The sequence below is a fragment of the Monodelphis domestica genome, chromosome 4 (genome assembly GCF_027887165.1).
Source record: "Monodelphis domestica isolate mMonDom1 chromosome 4, mMonDom1.pri, whole genome shotgun sequence".
NCBI classification, from domain to species: domain Eukaryota; kingdom Metazoa; phylum Chordata; class Mammalia; order Didelphimorphia; family Didelphidae; genus Monodelphis; species Monodelphis domestica.
Window position 1 is genome coordinate 104878001 of NC_077230.1, and position 15008 is coordinate 104893008.

Genomic DNA, 15008 nt, shown 5'->3' on the forward strand with positions numbered 1-15008 from the left:
CAAAGTAAAAATGTGAATTACCCAAAAATGAAAACTCAAAAGATTGTCTGAGGTTTCTTTGATCATTCTCCTCTTCTTTGGCTTATTCCCCAGGCATCCTGATCTCTGAAATTACTGGACACTGAGTTTATTTCCTAAATTCCTATTAAAATATGACTGATATTCTCCGTGGAAAGGGCAGGAAATTGAGGGAATACTAGTATTTCACTTTTAAAATTGAGAAATGGATTGAATACAAAGACCAATCACAGCAAAAGAGAAATCTGGGTTTGCTGTTTTCTTTTCCCATTGGGTAGGTAATTTTGAAACCACCACCAAAGGTTTGATCAACCCAGGGTGGTGGCCAGCTGCTCTCCTTAGTTACAAGAGGGAGAATGGTCAGGAGAGAAGCCACGTGAAGGAGAAGTACAAATCCAGGCTTATTACTAGGAAAATAAGTCAAAGCTCATAATCCCTCAGCAGCCTCATTTGAACATTTTTAGGCTCGCATATTATATCAGTTCCTCTATTTGGGCACATGCCATAATATTGCTTCTTTGGAGACATTCAAACATGTACTCCCAAAAAATATGTAGCTAGAAAGTACCTTGGTGTCATCGAATCCATCTAACCCTTATTTTATAGATAAAGAAACAATGGCACCAAAAAATTAAGTGACTTGAACAAAGTCACACAATGAATTGGCTGGCAGAGTAAGAATTTTTAATGATTAAAGGGAAATTAGAGTTCTATGTATTAAAACTTTAGTCTCTTCAATTTGACCTCATGGGAGCAAATTTGGTCTTCCCCAAATGATTCACTAATGCTCCTATCAGTCAGAATCCTGGGCTGGAGGGATCTTTCCTCTTTATCCCAGGGAAAAGTACATTTCTGATGTTCCTTTGGCTGTCATAAAGGATGTTGTTCAGTCATAAGTATATACACCTTCAAGGGGAAGTGAATTTTCCGCTTCATTTGATCAGTGTTGATAGCCCATCTAAATAAATAGGTTCTCTAAATGGGCTTTATTTTATATACTGATGGAAAGAATATTAAACCGGGAATCAAAAGACTCAAGTTCTCATTTTGGCTTTACCATTAACTCATTGGTGACCATGGGCAAGTAATTTCATCTCAATAGTCATTAGTTTCCTCCATTTATAAAACGAAGGGTTTGGACTAACTTTCATGTTTTTTTCACATTCCCCCACCCCTCTGCCCAGTAACCAATGTTAGTGAACAGAGGGTAAGGTGGGCGGTTCACAGGCAGCAGATTTGGAGGGGAGAGGAGTGCTGGGGCACCATGTATGGCAAGTTTCTTCAGTTGTAAACATGAATGGGTTGAACTAGAAGGTCCTTTCAAGTTGTGTCTAAATCTATGATCCTATGAAACTATTAATATGTAGGCCTCTATTGCAGAAAAAATAGGGTTAATATATAGGAGGGAAAAGCTGAGTGGAACAATCCCTCCTTTGACGGACTCTTGTTATAAGCTCTTATTATATGTACTAAGGGTTTCCCAATGCTTTTTGAGACAGTCTGTATGAGTTGTAAACTAAGAGGTTTAAAAACAAATTAAGATTTTTGAAATACAAATATAGGTTTTTTAATGAATAAGGCTTAAAATTGCACTAAGACTTTTGGGACACCTTGTATACAGTATTCACCATATCCTGCTCTTGTGTTTAGCTACCCTTTCATGTATCTATCTCCCCAAATTAGATTATAAGCTTCTTGAACTCAAGGCTGTCATACTTTTTTCTGCATAACTTTCATTCTCTTGCATATAACATTTGCTGAACAAATATTTGCTTGATTGAAGAAAAATAAATGTGGGACTCAATTAAAAATGTAGATGTTCTGAACTGAGGTTAACAAAAATTCAAGGACTTCAAACGTCCCCCAGAGAATAACTGATTCCAAAAAGAGGATCTTTAATTATAAAATTCTCAATATAATTTCCCCCATTTCAACCTCCACCCCCACAGTTAACTTTAATCAAAACTAAGGAACTTCTATTCTCCTTCTCCTCCCCTGTCTTTCCTTTTCCTTTCCATTCACTAATTTAGCATCATCTTTCTATTCTGGGTCCCCAAGAACACATTTCTGCATAGAACCCATTTTCCTTGCTTAACTGCCTCAAAACAAGACCTCAGAGAAAGTCCCTCTTTTACTGCCTGTCTCTCCCTCTCTTTAACAGTATCAGCACCTTTGCCCTTTCCCCTCCTCTGATCATCTCCTCCTTTCCCTCCTAGTTATGCCAAACATTCCAATTTTGTGAAAGCAATCTCATTTTTCCATTTCTGAAGATAGAGATGATCTCAATGGAATAAAAAGAATGAGTCAACAAACATTAAGTACCTGCTGTATGCACAATTCTTTAGGTACTGGAAGTTGGTGGGGAGAGTGAAAAAGAGTAAGATTTGAGACATACCCACAAAGAGCATCAAAGATTGATTTTGATAATGGATTTTCAAAGTAAAATTAGAGATCTCCAAGGAACATTTTTAATCTTGATGTAACTGATAGAGAGAGCCTGTCCCAGCTCTTCCTTGGTCCCTTCATTGGAATTACAGTCTAGAGTGAACATGGGACAATTTCTAGGGAGTGTTTCTATTTTTTTTAACGTACCCAACGTAGATTCTTTAATAAACAGCACACAGTGTCATAAACTTCCCTTTCCAGCCCTAAATCACACTACTCCCTTCCATGGATCAGTCTTTTTTTTTCTTAACTCTTACCTTCCAACTTGGAGTCAATGACTCCAAGGCAGAAGAGTGATAAGGGATAGGCAATGGGGGTCAAGTGACTTGCCAAGGGTCACACAGCTGGGAAGTGTCTGAGGCCAGATTTGAACCTTGGACCTCCCGTCTCTAGGCCTGACTCTCAATTCACTGAGCTACTCAGCTGCCCCTCTTCTATCTCAGTCTTAACCCCTCACCGGAAATGAGCTTTTCCACCTCCATTTAACGTCTTTGCTCACAACATCCCCTACTGGTGGCAGAATGAACTCTTTTTCTCCCTCATTTTTACCCATTTCCAATGCCACCTTATTCATGAAGTCTTCTCTTAATGTTGGCTCCCTACCCCCACCCCACTCATCTTAAACTCCTCTTACAAATTTCTATTCAAGTTCTAATTTACATTTTTTAAAAATCCGGGGGTCTCATCCCTGCCCCTTGCCAACTCCCGAGGACAGATACTCTTTCTATTTGTATCTCTCCCCGGTACCTGTCTCTACCCAGTACATAGAGTAGGCACCTAGCTAGTAAGTGCTGGATGGGTGAATGGGTAGATAGATTTGTGGATGAGAAAGAGAGCTTACATTCCAACCGAGGACACAACACATTGAATAACCCAAAGCAGAATACAAGTGCCCAATGAGTGATGCTGATCAATCCCAAAAGAATGTGGAGAGAAATAGCCTGGCTGTCTCGGTGGGTTGGAACCGAGCTTTGAAGGTTAAGGTGTAAGTAACTGATTTTTTAAAGTGTGGGGAAGCGAGAGCGCTGGGGCAGATAGTAAATGATGCCGTTTTTAGCTTCCCTTGTCTATGGAGACTGCTCTTATATTGGCAGCGATGGAAGCTCACCAGGAAATGTGTGTATCCGCCACCGTGCTAATGCACCTAGTAGGCGCTAGATAAATAGCTGAATGAATGGAAATGGAATGAATGAATAAAATGAAATGACATAAAGTAGGCTACCAGTGATGGGGTAATCCATTTCTCTCCCTAGCCAGCGGGTGGCCCTGGAAAACCAGGAGCGTAGCTCTGGAGCTGGGACGGGCTGGGCCGGGCTGGGCAGGGTTGGGCTGGGCCAGGCCAAGCGGGAGCTGGGATGGTGGGGGAAGGGGCGTTGCCATCTGCTGCTCCTTCCCAGGCTATTGGATTAGTGGCCTTCAGGGATGAGCTCAGCCAGATCGGCTTTCAGCTGCAGCCTCTTCCCCGTCCTGGAAGGAGGGGAGCCGGCGAGCGGCGGGCGGCGGTGGCGGCGGCAGCGGCAACAACAGCAACAGCAGCAGCTGCTGCTGCTGCAGTTACAGCTATAGCAGGAGAAGTCAGGATCTCCGCACAAAGCCGCCCAGCCCAAAGAGAAGAAGCGCACTGCAGACACCGCATCAGCCCCGGGTACAGGAGAAAGCCTGCCTGCAGGGGCCCCAGGGGCCGAGGCACTGGCGCGGGTCCCCTCTGAGAGACAGAGCTCCCAGCACTGGCCAGGCGCGCTCTGTGTCTCCTCCGCTGCCCGAGTACGCGCGCTGACCGCGGCGCCCCTGACCGACCCAGACGGACGGGCAGACAGATGTTTCTTTCCCGCCGCCGCTGAAGCTCCCAACTTCTCCAAGTGCTCTGCAACTCTGGGGCGGCCCCAGTCTTCCATAGAGCCAGGGAGCGCTCCCTCCCTCCCTGCGCGGTACCGCGGGCAGCTTGGGGAGGACGCGCTCTCCGGAGAAGGAAAGCGGAGCTCGGAATTCCGGACCCCCTCCTCTCGGCCACCCAACGGGGCGCGGCTGCTGGGCGAGTTGGGGCTCTGCTTGCAGACTCGGTGAGCTGCAGATTGGCTGGCACTTGGCGATAACTAGATTTCTATGTATTTTATGGTAAGTACTGAAATCTCCCCATGGCTCCTTCCTCCTCAGCACTAGAGCGAGATTTGAATTTTAAGCTATTCCAAGGGGTACAGATCGGAACCCGGCTGCTTTACAAGTTGAGCTCCGTGCATGCCTTTATGAGGCTGGTCTAAGGCACGCTGTTGCGGTCTGCACACACAACCCTCACTTCTTCCCCATCTACCACCTCCTTTCCCCAGGGAGTCTCGGAGCCCGGGGCTCCTCCGGAACTGGAAGGGTGATTTTCTGTATGTGACAAGCATATGCCCCAAGCAGGCAGTGGGGGGGCTCTTGCACCTTTTGTTCGCGGGCGGTTTGATTTATTGACAATCTCCGGGAGCTCGGTGGTTATCTGAGTAACCCAGTAATCGGCTGTACCAGCATCACTCCTCGGCCGAGCTTGAATTGCCCAGGTTGCACAATGGGCTAAGTTAATTGTCCCCCTCCCATCCCCCGCGCTTTGTGACCCAAACTTGGGTAAGAGAGAATCAGGGAATTTACCCCTGAAACCGAAGGCCAAAGAGACTCTTTGGATTCGGAACGTCCAAGGCTGGCAGTCCGAAGCCTAGGTTCATTCTATCGTTGTTGGCAAAGCTTTTTCTTTTCTTTTTTTTTCTCCACTACAGAATCCTTAGAGGATACGTCCCTGTTATTCTGGGGGCGGTGGGGTGTGATAGCGGAAACATATTCCTTCGGGTAGACCAGCCCAAAGGGTTTCACTGACCTACAGCGGCAATGGGCTTCCACTAGACTTCTCTTCTCATTCAGCACATTTGATTGGCCTGAAAAGATCCGGTGATGCTTGGCTTTACTTCTTTCTCAAAGAATCTTCCACTTAAACACAGTCTAGTTCCAGAAGAGAATAAAGGTGTCCTTGGGTGTTTCTCTACAGCGTTTGTGGCTAAGATATGAGGCTAAAGTCTTGAACCCTTCTTTCGGAGCCGGTGTGACCTTTCCCTTTTAGCATGGTTGACCTTTGTATACTGCTTTTGACTTGCTTTGCATGTTCTTAAGAATATTCCTGGGAGGTAGGCGGGGGAAGTGGGATTGGCCTCATGGGAAGACCGAGAAGTCCCCTTTTGTAGCCTCAAGTCACACAGCTCGTTGATTGCAGAGTCAGAATTAGACCCCTAGGCCTCCTGACTGAACTTTTTCCATTCCACCAAGGATCCCCAACCAATAGATTGAGAACTGCCTGTAGATGTTAAAACCCCATTTCCTTACCAATCGTTAGACCCGCTGCTCCTCTTTCTTCATTTCAAGTTTCTCAGGTCTTCTGAAGTCCTAACAAAATGATTCTTATTAGACATCTCCTCCCCCCCCCCCTTACATACACATTACATTATGATTAGTATCCTTACTCTCTAAGTTATATTTTTCCATCACCTAAAAAAATGTTGAAGCTTTGCATGTGATCAGACTTTCACATATAATAGCTAGTTTCTTTTCATTCGTTTGGTTAAGCCACTTTTACTTACAGTAGTTCCTCCTTTAGGCAGCTAGGTAGTGCAGTGGAAAAGAGTCAGGAAGACCTGAGTTCAAATGAGGTCTCAAAGGTAATAGCTGTGTGACCCTGGACAAGTCACTTAACCCTTTTTTTGCCTCAGTGTCCTCATATGCAAAATGAACTGGAAAAGAAAATGGCAAACCACTCCAATGCCTTTGCCAAGAAAATCCCAAAAAGGGTCACAAAAGAGTTGGGCATAACTGAAAATGACTAAACAACAAATAAATTCTGCTTTTGTGCTGAATGTTGTGCTTCATCTCTAAGGAAATTAAAAAAACAAGATTGAGGCACCTCTTGGTTCAGGATTATCTTTCTCTATTCCTTTTGAGCACTGCCTGTCCAACCACCAAGCCTTTAGGCAGAGCTGGTCTTCCCCACCTCCACCCCTGACCTTCACAGGAAGCTTATTCTTTTAAGATGGACTGTACCCAAATGTTTGAAAGTTAGGAAAGAAAATATTGCCAAGTTACCAAGTCTCCTAATAGGGCAATTATGACAAAAAGTAGGGGGGTGAAAAGTATTTTAATTATAATAATATCTGTGAGGCAGTGTGATATAGTGGATAGAGGTACCTTGTCATCAGGAGGAAGACCTGAGTTCAAGTTCTGGTACTGCCCTATGTTAATATGATAACCTTGTATAAATCACTTACCCTTTTAATGCCTCTATATTGTCCTGTATAAATCACTTAACCTTTTAAAGCTCTCCAAGACTATAAATCACAATGGAACGAGGTACTATGGGTCTCACAGTGGAACAAGGTAGCTATGTGGTTCATAGGATAGCGTGGTGGGCTTGGAGCATGGAAACATACTAGCCGGGTGATCCTGGACATCACTGAACCCCTGTTTGCCTTAAACCACTGGAGAAGAAAATGGCAAATCACTCCAGTATCTTTGTCAAAAAACTGTCGTGATGCGGTCCACTGGGTCACAAAGAATGAGACACATGTGAACAACAACAAAAATTTAAATCATAGATTCAGACTCCCTTTTTTCTTCCATGGCCTGTAGATGTAGCAGAATAAGTCTGGAGTCTGGGTACCTGGTTTTGAATGCTGACACTGCCCTGTGTGACCTTGGACAAGTCTAGTCACTCCCCTTCCTGCAGCTTCAGTTTCTTTATCTGTGAAGTGAAGGCTTCTGGATCAGACTATCTCTAAGATTCTTTCCCTCTGTAAATGATATGAGCCCATCTCTAATAATAATAATAGCTTCTCATCAAGCATAGTTCACTTGAGAAACTCCTATTTTCAAAGCTTGATCCCATTTATTTTTTTCAAGCTCTTAATTTTGTTTTTCTTTTTTTTTTTTAAACCTTTACCTTCCATCTTGGAATCAATACTGTGTATTGGTTCCGAGGCAGAAGAGTGATAAGGGCTGGGGCTGGCAATTAAGTGACTTGCTCAGGGCCACACAGCTGGGAAGTGTCAGATTAGATTTGAACCCAGGACCTCTCATCTGTCAATGAGGCAGATAGCCTGTATTTAAGTAAACCCATTATTCCCGATGGGACCACAGGGGAAGCCACGTGGTCTTTCCCTGAAGGCTAAAAGAAGACCCTGGCCTCAGGGACTTGTTTTCTAGCTTCGGTTTTTAGAATGTAAATTCCTTAAGAGCCCTAGGCCCAGTCCTCCCCCTTCTCTGAATCTCCCTGCCCCCCTCCCCCTCTTTATCCGGGGTAGGCTCGGCGTTAAGTCACCCCATTGTGATATGCGCTCCCCCCCCCAACGGTGCCTTAAAAGTTGAATGTGAGTGAAAGAGTAGGCTTGGGCTCTCCCTGAGCTGAAGGCCAGGGATTGGCTAACTTGATACGCTTTGTTGTTCTAATGGATGCTCCCATCCTTCCAGACCTGAGTAAAGACTTCATCTGACCGAAGCTCAGCTTCCTCACCTGTAAAATGCAGAGCTGGACTGAGTGACCCGGACAGCCCTTCCGTGCTCCTACCGCCCTGCTGCCTGGTCGCCGGGATAATTTTCGGGCGAGGGAAATGCTGGGGGGGGGGGGGGGTTGGGGGGGGAGTTTGAGGAATAAAAATGGCCCGCTTTTACCTTGAAAGGTTCAAAGGCTGGACATGTAAACAGGTTTTAAGAATGGTGGAGGGATCTCCGTGGATGACAGATTGACGGGGCTTTAGGCAAGGCTGGAGATGCCGATGCCGTCCTAGAATGTCAGCCTGCTAGGACGGTGTTATTAGGGATAATAATAGCCTCTTCCTTGGTGGTCTGAGGATTGAAGGTCCTGAGGGGAAGACCCTGGGAAAGAGGTTCTGTGCAGCCTCGCTTAGGTGTTTGCCCCAAGGAATAGCCAGGCCTTTAGAGAAAATCTCTTCCAGGGAGAACTGTGAAAAGGCGGCCGCTGAACGGAGGGTGGGATCCTGGAAAGACTTACCCGGTGGAATAGGAGGGGCCTGATACCCCAGGAGAGGTTGGGGAGAATCCGGAGAAAGGGCAGATAAAAACAGCAGATAATCCTAAAATAACTTATTTTAAGCTTGGAATCTGAGGTATGAGAAGCATTTTCTTGAAGTGCTTCACAATACGGTTTTAATGGCTAGTGATGGTTTCACCATTTTTATCCTTTCTTTGCAACTTATTAGAATTTTAGCTTGGACCCATCATGCCTTAAAGGGGTTGCCTAGTGGATTGAGTTCTAGAATTGGAATCAGGAAGATCCATCTTCATGATTTCACATCTGACCTTAGATTAAGTGACTTGCTCAGGGCCACACAGCTGGGAAGTGTCTGAGATTAGATTTGATCTCTACCAGCTGTGTGACTTCTGGGTAAGTCATTTAACCCTGTTTGCCTCAGTTTACTCATCTATAAAATGAGCTGGAGAAGAAAATGGCAAACCACTCCAGTATATTTGCCAAGAAAACCCCATGTTGGACATGACTGAAAATGACTGAATAAAACCACACTATGCCTTAATTATTTATTTTGGGCTTGCTTATGTGCATGCATGCTTGTGTGTGAGAGGGTCAGGCCTGGAATCAAGAAGGCCTGAATTCTGATTTAGCCTCAGATACTAAGTATGGGACTATCAGGGCAAGTCACTTAACCTCTCTTTGCCTCAGTTTCCTGATCTGTAAAATAGGGGAAATAATAGCACTGGTCTCTCAGGGCTATCTTGAGGGTCCCATAAGATAATAATTTTAAGGAACTTAGCACAGTGCCTACCCCTGAGTAAGCACTATGTAAATGTTAGCTATTTAGGGGTGAGGGACTTGTGCCCAGCATAGGATCATAGATTTGAAGGCAGAAGAAACAATCACTTAAATTCTCTGGACTTCAGTATCCTCCTCTATAAAATGAGGGAGTTGGATTCATTGGTGCCTAAGGAAACGTTCAGCTTTGACTCCATGATCCCATAATCCTAGCCTTGGTTTCTGGTGTAGTCTAAAGTTGCCATGCTTTGGAAGTATTTTTATGGGAAGAGAGTAAAATGTAAAACCTTTCTAGCAGCTTCTATTTCACTTAGTTAAACAAAGCACTGTGCTGAGGCATATACAAAAAAAGTTTAGAGGATGCCTGTCCTTCCCATTTAATTAGTTACTACAATATACTGTTACAGGAAAAATTCACTAGAAAGGTGTAAAACTAATGCTGTGTGAGGTCTGAAGGGGAAGGTTGTTATTGATAAGGATCAGAGAAAGATTTATGGAAGAGATGGAATTTGAATTAGATTTTCACATAAAGTAGCTTTCATTTGAAATTAGAAATGAAAAATAAGTAGGACAATGGGATGCTGGTAAAGTTTTGGGTTGGTTTTTTTAACTCTCACCTATTTTAGAATGGATACTGTGTATTGGTTCCAAGGCAGAATAGTGGTAAGGGCTAGGCAATTGGGGTTAAGTGACTTGCCCAGGGTCACACAGCTAGAAGTATCTGAGGCCTGAATTGAAGCCAGGACCTCCCGTCTCTAAGCCTGGCTCTCTATCCATTGAGCTATCTAGTTACCTCCTGGTAAATGTTTAATAATAGGTTCTCTGAAAAGAAACTTACACAAAGGCACACTTTTAAGACTAATCTGAATTATTACCATTTTCTCAGTGATTTTCTTAAAAGTCAGGACAATCAACAATAACTCAATTAAAAAACAAACAATAAATCAAGCCCTTATTTGTTGTGATTGCCAATTTCCAAGATGTAAATGCTCACACTGAAAATTTAGCTATTAGCAAGAATAAGTGGAAACTGGCTCTAGCACTTGTACCCTTGGCCATAGGACTCCTAGCTTCACTCTTGGTTTCACATCATTAGGTGAGTAAGGTCCTGGCAACCAGGTGCCACAAGCAATAAGTGAGGAGCAGGAGAAAGGAGAAAGGGAGAGAAAGAAAATTCAGGGTGGTCAGACCTAGGAATTCCTCTCTGGAGCCAATCAAGGCAAAACTGAAAAAATAAAATAAAAATGGTCCCTGGGCCACAGGGGAGCCATTCTCTCTCTGCCTACTTCAAGTTTTGTCAGACTAGTTAAACCTATAACTGACCTCCTTCTGGGTCCTGTGCTGATTTGATAGTTGGATCTAATCATTAATTTGGCCCTCTCAGTGTCAGGAGCCTGTCAAACATAACAGAATGAGGATCTAACTTGAGTATCCGAATGCCCAGGTAATGGGAGTTTCTTCTGAAAGGATTGTTGGAATTCAGCAGATTGTTTGTCTGGCTGCATTTGTTATTTGACTCTGGGGACCAGGGGTAAAGGAGTGAACCTCAGTGCTCAGTGTGGCCTTTTTCTGCCCTTCTAAAAAGAGTAAAATACACACATTGGAAATTATTTCATTTTCCTTCATTTGCCAGTGATTTTCATGTGAGCTTCTGGCTTACTGCCAGATAATTAAAAGGAACCTTCCTCATCTGAGCTGGGAGTTAAACAGGCTTCCTGGGGATTCTGGTAATTCCATTTCTGCTTTCCTTAGGCGTCTTGACTTTCTGAAATAATCCTACCTTGCTTTAGAGTAGTGGCTTTAGAGTAGACAAACTGCTTCCACATCTATTATCTTCATTGATCCCCACCACCAACAGTTATTGAGGTCGTCTCCTTTTTACAGGAGGAGAAATTGAGGTTTAGAAAGATGAGTGTCTTGCCCAAGGTTTTACTGGCTAGTAAGGGCAAAGCTAGAGCTTTGGGCTTGGATTTGAGTCAGAGAAACTGGTTCAAATCACCATTTCTGCCACTTATACCTTAGTGGAGTCTTTGATAGGATTTACAGAATGTTGGAAAGGCTGGGGGCACCTACATGGCTCAGTGGATTGAGAGTCAGACCTAGAGATGAGAGGTCCTGGGTTCAAATATGGCCTCAGACATTTCTTAGCTGTGTGATTCTGGGTAAGTCACTTAACCTCCTTGTCCAGCCCTTATCTCTCTTCTGCCTTAGGACCAATTGGTTCTAAGAAAGAAGGTAAAGGTTATTTTTTTTAAAGGTCTCCCAAATATTTCCCCTTTTTGGAGGAAGACAAGAATAATGGCAAAATTTCAAGCCTGGATAATAATAATAGTACTATTGACCACAGAAAGTGAATTCTCCAAAGGAGAATCCAGTTTGGGTGAGAATATAGTGACTTTGGATTTAAATATCGTTAATTTGAGGTATTTGGCAGAATATCCAGACATTTGGAGAAAAGACTGGAGTTTGGTAGAGAAGCCCAGGAGAGAGCATGATATAGTGTGGAAAGTGCATATGGATTTGGGGTTGGGTTCAAATCTCAGGTCTGTTAGTTTCCTGTGTGACCTGGGGCTATTCATCCATTCATTTCTCTCTGGACCTCATTTTAGGCATCTGTGATATGAAGGGGATGGGCCAAAATGATCCCAGTGATATCTTTTAGCTCAAAAATTGATAGTCTAGAGGTGTGTAGTATAAATCAGAGCTACCTCTATAGTCTAGAGATGTAATCTAGATCAAGGCCTTGGAAACAGGAGAGTTTCTCCCAAGGAGAGAGTTAGAGAGAGAAAACACTGAGGGGAGATAGACACTCAAACCTGGGACCTTGATTGATGGATTGTTAATGAATAACAACTCGGAGGTCAGTGCTACAAAATGTATTCTTTTACCAAACTGAGCAGAAACTTGACGGTTATCTTTCTGTAGGATATCTCATACCAGTTGCTTGTTTATTCCTGAAATGTGGGTACAATAAGGCTTTAGAGGACCATTCTCTTCCCCCTTCATTTCTTTCCAAATGCCTCTTCTTTTCTCCTAGGCTCTGACTTTCTTCCCTCACCTTCCTCACCACCCCAAGGAGCAGCTTAATTAAATCAGACAGGACCCTCGCATACTTTCTCTCAGTTCAGTGAGCATGAGGAGGAGGAGGGACTAGGAAACTCGACCTTGTCTGGCTTTTCAGGGAAGGGAGCCCAACACCTGTTTGGTTTTAAATCATTAAAGACCTCCATGCAGACACACACACACATGCAGATGTGTAAATATACATATATTCATGTGCCCACTTTAGGTCCAGCCTGATGGGTGATATTTTTGTTTTTTATTCTATTCTGTTTGTTTACTTATTCATTCATTCATTTATTTGTTTTATGTATATTATATATTATAATAATATATCATTACACTTACATTATATACATTACAATTAGATTTCTTTGTTATTCTAACATGCTTTTATTTTACAAAAACCTAAGGCCCTCAGATTTTTATTTGCCAGGTGAATTACAGGTTGATTATTAACATTAAGACTATCTGAGGGGGCAGCTAGATGTCTCAGTGGATTAAGAGCCAGGCCTAGGTTCAAATCTGACCTTAGACACTTCCTAGGATCAGAGGGATCCTTTAGTTGGGAAAATCATCCCCCGACCACAATACATTTTAAGATGTAGTTTGATTTACAAAATTTTTACTTATACTCAACTTCAGCAATATTTCTGTTGCTCAAATGGATATTTATCTATATCCTGTGTTTCCCAATTACTGTGAGGAAAGGCCAGCAGATTCTGATTTCTTGTTACCACCTGGTGCTCAAGCAGTTGAGTTTTTGACAAATGAATTGGCAGGGTAAATTGGCATAGTTATCATTAGAGCTAGAGCTGTGTTTTGAGTAGCAGCCTTTTCGGACTCATTCAGCTGGCTGTCCACTTAGGTTCAGCTTACATTTACATCATCCCTCCTTCCTTCCTCCCTCCTCCCCTCAAGGCACCACTCCACATCTCCAATTGCTCTCTGCATCACTAGGCTAAGAGAACCCACCCCACTGGCCTTAGGGAACACACTCAGAAACACAGACAAGATTCCCATGGAAACCAAGTTATAGAATAATTCAGCAAACCACATCGACTTGGGTCCTGGGGATACAGAATTCAGCAACTGGACTGGAATCTCCCATTGGATTCTGTAGAAGAAAAGATTTGCTAAGACAATAAGGTAAACAGGCTTTCTGGGAACAAATTTAACCTACTGAGAACCCATTGAACAAGTTCTTTTTTTGTTTTGTTTTATTTTTATTTTCATGCAAAACTTCCATATTGGTCATTGTTGTAAGAGCAAACTCATACATAACCAAAACCCCAAATAAAACCATAAATACACTGATGGGAAAGATAACTCCAACAGCTCTTTCTCTGGAGGTGGAGAGCATTCTTCCTCAGGTCATTCAGGATGGTCCCAGGTTGTCATAATTGCTGAGAATAGTCAAGTTTTCACAGTTTCATCATACAATATTGTTACTTTGGAACAAGTTCTTTTTAAGGACATAAGTACCTTTATTGTTTGTTTCCATGAATGAATCAGAACATGAAGGCTGAAAGGGAGTTTAGAACCAGAGCTAGACACAGCTGGGAAGTGTTTGAGGTCAAATTTGAACCCAGGACCTCCTGTTTCTAGACCTGGTTCTCAATCCACTGAGGCATCTAGCTGCCCCCTCAAATATTCTTCATGCTAATAATCAACCTGTAATTCACTTGGCAAATACAAATCTGAATAGATTAAGTTATCTTAAAAGCATGTTAGAAGAAAAAACAAAAATATCACCCATCAGTCCAACCTCCTCATTTGAAAGACACAGAAACTGAAACCCCTAGGATATAAGCAAATGGTAACAATAAGAAACAAGTAGAGCATTTCCCCTATATTCTCAACTCTCCTGTTACTTCAGGTAAATATTCTATTTTTGACATGAAGAAACCAAGACAAAAGGGCATACAAGTACAAAATCACACAAATAACAACAGAACCAGGATTCATATTTAGGATTTCTCCCTTGCTAGGTCTAAATCACTTTGCACTATGCTACAGGGTCAGTCAATTAGGTGGCACCATGTATGGAGTTCTGGGCTGGGAGTCAGAAAGAATTTCTCTTTGTGAGTTCAGCTCCAGCCTGGAGGGGGCAGCTCGGTGGATTGAGGGCCAGGCCCAGAGATGGGAGGTCCCAGTTTCAAATCTGGCCTCAGACACTTCCCAGCTGTGTGACCCTGGGCAAGTCACTTAATTCCCATTGCCTAACCCTTACACTTCTTTTCTGCCTTGGAACCAATACATAGTATTGATTCTAAGATGGAAGGTAAGGATTTTTTAAAAATCCAACCTGGAACACTTACTAACTGGATGGTTGACCCTAGTTAAATCACTTTCCCCTGTTTGCCTCAGTTTCCTAATCTGTAAAATGAACTGGAGAAGGAAATGGCAAACTACTACAATATCTTTGCTAAAAAAAAACCCAAATGGGGTCAGGTAGACTTGGACATGGCTCAACAACAATAACAGGGCTTATTTGGAAACTCTTAACACTTATAATGTATTCTTAAAAGTAATAAAACTCTTTCTTTTTAAAATATATAGAATTTAAACTTTTTTGCTACTTCAGATAGACTAATCCATCTCCAGTATGGGTCTGAATTTGAGAAGCTAAAATGGGCGGGTCGAATTGAATGTGTTTTTCTTAATCCCTGAGGGGTGGGGGATG

At 43.0% G+C, this 15008-nt stretch overlaps 1 protein-coding gene across 1 annotated transcript in view; it reads left to right on the top strand.

Moving 5' to 3' along the window:
• The first annotated feature begins 3911 nt into the window (after positions 1–3911).
• The window catches only part of SPSB4 (splA/ryanodine receptor domain and SOCS box containing 4), a 138160-nt gene continuing 127063 nt past the window's right edge, over positions 3912–15008 (top strand). The window contains 1 exon segment of the mRNA XM_001365759.4: positions 3912–4578. The gene's annotated coding sequence lies outside the window, so the exon portion shown is untranslated.